The sequence below is a fragment of the Chelonoidis abingdonii genome, chromosome 12 (assembly GCF_003597395.2).
Source record: "Chelonoidis abingdonii isolate Lonesome George chromosome 12, CheloAbing_2.0, whole genome shotgun sequence".
In the NCBI taxonomy this organism is placed as follows: domain Eukaryota; kingdom Metazoa; phylum Chordata; order Testudines; family Testudinidae; genus Chelonoidis; species Chelonoidis abingdonii.
Genome location: NC_133780.1, coordinates 147,731 through 152,420, shown reverse-complemented (window position 1 = coordinate 152,420; position 4,690 = coordinate 147,731). Strand labels below are relative to the sequence as shown.

Here is a 4,690-nt window from a genome sequence, read left to right as displayed (position 1 = left end):
CCCCCCCACATCTCTGAGCGTGTGTCCACGTAGGGCACACCTGTGCACCCGCCGCCAAGACAAACGTCCACCGGGAACACAGCTGCCCGCCCGCCCAGGGAAGTGAACCCCCCCCGAGATATGGTCCCCCTGCCCAGGACCGTAACCCCCCCTGAGAATGGCTCTCCCCCCAACTCCGACATCGGGTCTTTCCCAGTCCTGGCACTCACTCCCCCCCCCCCAGTGCCAGATGTCGTTCGGTTTTTATCAGGACAGTCTGATATTTGGGGCTGTGCTGTATATATTGGCGCCGATCCTACCTCCCCCTGTCCGATTGTTTCACACTTGCCCCGCAGTTGCTGCTGCCTCCTGAGCTGCCCTGCAGGGGCCCTGCACCGTGTCCCCCTCCCAGCAGGGGGGCGCCCCAAGGAGGGGGAGCTGCCGTCCTGTGAGATCAACGCCTACCTGCCACAGGAGGCCCACGTGCCCTGGGCAGCCGGCCTGACCCCCGAGCACCGCAGCCCCCTGGGCCTGGGGGGCACCTGGTTCATCAGCAGCATCCAGGCCCCCGCCAGGGGCTACGGGGTCAGCACTGTCCTCAAGAGCGAGGAGGCTGCAATGTCCCTGCAACCGGCAGTCACCATGGCAACTGGTAAGCAGGGCAACTGGGAATGTAGGGTGGGAGCGGCCTCCCCCCCCAAAACCCTGCTGTGGGGACCCCCACTCTCCTTGGGGCCCTGAGCTCCTTCCCTTGCCCCCGCATCCTGCTGTGCTGCTCACAGCACTACCCCTCCCAGGGCACTGTCCATGTGGTGCTCACAACCCTGCCCCTCCCTGGCACTGCCCCATCTTCCTCTGCCGCGCCCCCAGCTCCCTCTTCCCCACCCCCTCCCTCCACTGCCCTATCTTCCTCTGCTCCCTATTCAGTTTCTTTCCCCTACCCCAGCACGAGAAATGACAGTTAAATAAAGCAATCCTTGAGTACTTACACTGCCCCCCAGCTCCCTCTCCCCCCTCCTTCCACTGCCCCATCTTCCTCTGCCCTGACCCCAGCTCCCTCTTCCCCACCCCCTCCCTCCACTGCCCTATCTTCCTCTGCTCCGCCCCCCAGCTCTTTGCCCTCACCCGCTCCCTCCACTGCCCCCCATCTTCCTCTGCCCCTCCCTGGCCAGTCCCTATGTATGCACCCTGCCCCTCCTCCCATCCCCTCTAGGTCCTCCATCTGCTGTCTCCCCCCAGCCCCCATACGCCATTTCTTCTCTCCTCCCAGTCCAGATCCTGTTCTCTGCTCCCCCAGGTCAGACTCTTTGGGGCTCAGGGCTACCACAGACCCTAATGCGTGACCCCTTCTGGCGACCCACTAGGGAAGCTGCTAGGGGACCCCCCACCCTCCAGGGGAGCAACCAGAATTCATGCCTCATACACAGGGCAGCCTTGGTCACTTGGATTTATCGGGGAGGGAGATGAGGGGGGCTGCTCACTGGGAGTGCTATCATGGGGGGCAGAATAGAGAGATGGGTTTCTCATTCCTGGTGGGGCTGCAATGACAGTGGGTGACATTTGGGGGGCTCACTCTGGGATGCAGCCCAGGCCACCCTACGCCAGGCGCCAGACCTCACTGTGGCAGTCGAACAGCTTCATGGGGCTGCAGAGATATGGGAACAATAGAGTGGGTCAGGGCTTGGGGTGACCCCCAGAATCCACTGTAAAGGGAAATCTGCCCCTGACTCCCTCCCAGAACCAGCTACAAGGGGGAAACCTGCCCTCTCAATCCCCCCTACCCAGCTTCTGGGGTAACAGGAAAACCTGCCCCCCCCCCCACTAACCCACCCCAGAAACTGCTGTAATGGAGAAACTGGGCCCCTATTAATTCCCCTGACTCCAGGGGTAACAGGAAAACCTGCCCCCAAGAACCTGCTGTAATGGAGGACACCTGTCCCCCAATCAACCCCATGCAGCTTCTGGGGTAACAGGAAAACCTGCCCCCTTTAAAATATATGTATATATACACACACACACACACACACAAACCTATCACAGAACTGGAAGGGACCCTGAAAGGCCATTGCGTCCAGCCCCCTGCCTTCACTAGCAGGACCAAGTACTGACTTTGCCCTAGATCCCTAAGTGGCCCCCTCAAGGATTGAACTCACACTCCTGGGTATAGCAGGCCAATGCTTTCCCTCCCCCTCCAGAACATGCTGTAATGGGAAACCAGCCCCCCACTAATCTCTCCCCAGCTCCTGGGGTAATGGGGAAACCTGGGCCCTCTCTAATAATATCCCCTCCAAACTTGTCCCCCACCACAAACCCCAGTGTAACAGGGAAATCTGTTCTCCTATCCTTTCCCCAGCTCCTAATGTAACAGGCAAATGCGGTCCCCTATTAACACTCCATCACCCCCCCAGCTGCTGCTGTGACAGGTAAATGCACCCCTCTCGAGTGTAACAGGTAGATTTCTCCAACAATGACCGTTCACTGCCCACAGTTCCCAGCGAACCCTGTCCCCCTAATCAGCCCTTTTCCCACCTCCTGCCTGGACAGGGAAACCTGTCCCCTAGTCACCCTTTTTCCCAGATGCTGACCGGACAGGTAAATCTAAACCCTAGTCACCGCTTTCCCCCAGCTCCTGCCCGGACAGGGAAACCTGTCCCCTAGTCACCCCTTTCCCCCAGCTCCTGCCCGGACAGGGAAACCTGTCCCCTAGTCACCGCGTTCCCCCAGCTCCTGCCCGGACAAGTTAATCTGAACCCTAGTCAACGCTTTCCCCCAGCTCCTGCCCGGACAGGGAAACCTGTCCCCTTGTCACCATCTTCCTCCAGCTCCTGCCCGGAGAGGGAAACTTCCCCCTAGTTACCCCTTTCCTCCAGCTCCTGCCCAGACAGGTAAACCTGTCCCCTAGTCACCCCTTTCCCCCAGCTCCTGCCCGGACAGGGAAACCTGTGCCCCTAGTCACTGCTTTCCCCCAGCTACTGCCTGGACAGGTAAACCTGTCCCCTAGTCGCCCCTTTCCCCCAGCTCCTGCCCAGACAGGTAAACCTGTCCCCTAGTCACTCCTTTCCCCCACCTCATGGCCGGACAGGTAAACCTGTCCCCTAGTCACCCCTTTCCCCCAGCTCCTGCCCGGACAGGGAAACCTGTCCCCCTAGTCACGCCTTTTCCTCAGATCCTGTCTGGACAGGTAAACCTGTCACATAGTCACCCCTTTCCCCTAGCTCCTGCCTGGACAAGTAAACCTGTCCCCTAGTCACCCCTTTCCCCCAGCTCCTGCCCGGACAGGTAAACCTGTCCCCCTAGTCCCTGCTTTCCTCCAGCTCCTGCCCGGACCGGTAAACCTGTCACCTAGTCACCCCTTTCCCCCAGCTCCTGCCCAGACAGGTAAACCTGTCCCCCTAGTCACCCCTTTCCCCCAGCTCCTGCCCGGACAGGTAAACTTGTCCCCTAGTCACCGCATTCCTCCAGCTCCTGCCCGGACAGGTAAACCTGTCCCCTACTCACCCCTTTCCCCCAGCTCCTGCCCGGACAGGTAAACCTGTCCCCTACTCACCCCTTTCCCCCAGCTCCTGCCCGGACAGGTAAACCTGTCCCCTAGTCGCCCCTTTCCTCCAGCTCCTGCCCGGACATGGTAAATCTCTCCCCTAGTCACCCCTTTCCTCTAGCTCCTGTCTGGACAGGGAAACCTCTCCCCTAGTCACCCCTTTCCTCCAGATCCTGCCTGGACAGATAAACCTGTCCCCCTAGTCACCCCTTTCCTCCAGCTCCTGCCTGGACAGGTAAACTTATCCCCTAGTCACCCTTACCCCCAGCTCATGCTTGGACAGGTAAATCTGAACGCTAGTCACTGTTTTCCTCCAGCTCCTGCCCGGAGAGGGAAACCTGTACCCTAGTTACCCCTTTCCTCCAGCTCCTGCCTGGACAGGTAAACCTGTCACCTGGTCACCCCTTTCCCCCAGCTCCTGCACGGACAAGGAAACCTGTCCCATACTCACCCCTTTCCTCCAGCTTCTGCCTGGACAGGTAAACCTGTCACCTAGTCACCCCTTTCCCCCAGCTCCTGCCCGGACAGGTAAACCTGTGCCCCTAGTCACGGCATTCCCCCAGCTCCTGCCCGGACAGGTAAACCTGTCCCCTAGTCACCCCTTTCCCCCAGCTCCTGGCCGGACAGGCAAACCTGTCCCCCTAGTCACTCCTTTTCCCAGCTCCTGCCCGGACTGGTAAACCTGTCCCCTGGTCACCCCTTTCCCCCAGCTCCTGCCTGGACTGGTAAACCTGTCCCCTAGTCACCCCTTTCCCCCAGCTCCTGCCCAGACAGGTAAACCTGTCCCCTAGTTGCCCCTTTCTCCCAGCTCCTGCCCGGACAGGGAAACCTGTCCCCTAGTCACCCTTTTCCCCCAGCTCCTGCCCGAACAGGCAAATCTGTCGCACTAGTCACCCCTTTCCCCCAGCTCCTGCCCGGACAGGTAAACCTGTCCCCCTAGTCACCCCTTTCCCCCAGCTCCTGCCTAGACAGGTAAACCTCTCCCCTAGTCACCCCTTTCCTCTATCTCCTGCTCAGACAGGTAAACCTGTCACCTAGTCACCCCTTTCCCCCAGCTCCTGCCCAGACAGGGAAACCTGTCCCCTAGTCACTGCTTTCCCCCAGCTCCTACCCGGACAGGTAAACCTGTAACCTAGTCACCCCTTTCCTCCAGCTCCTGCCTGGACTGGGAAA

The 4,690-nt window shown here is 60.0% G+C and overlaps 1 pseudogene; it reads right to left on the bottom strand.

Moving 5' to 3' along the window:
• Positions 1–1,548: 1,548 nt before the first annotated feature.
• Positions 1,549–4,690, bottom strand: part of LOC142047614 (heme-binding protein 2-like) — a 12,977-nt pseudogene continuing 9,835 nt past the window's right edge.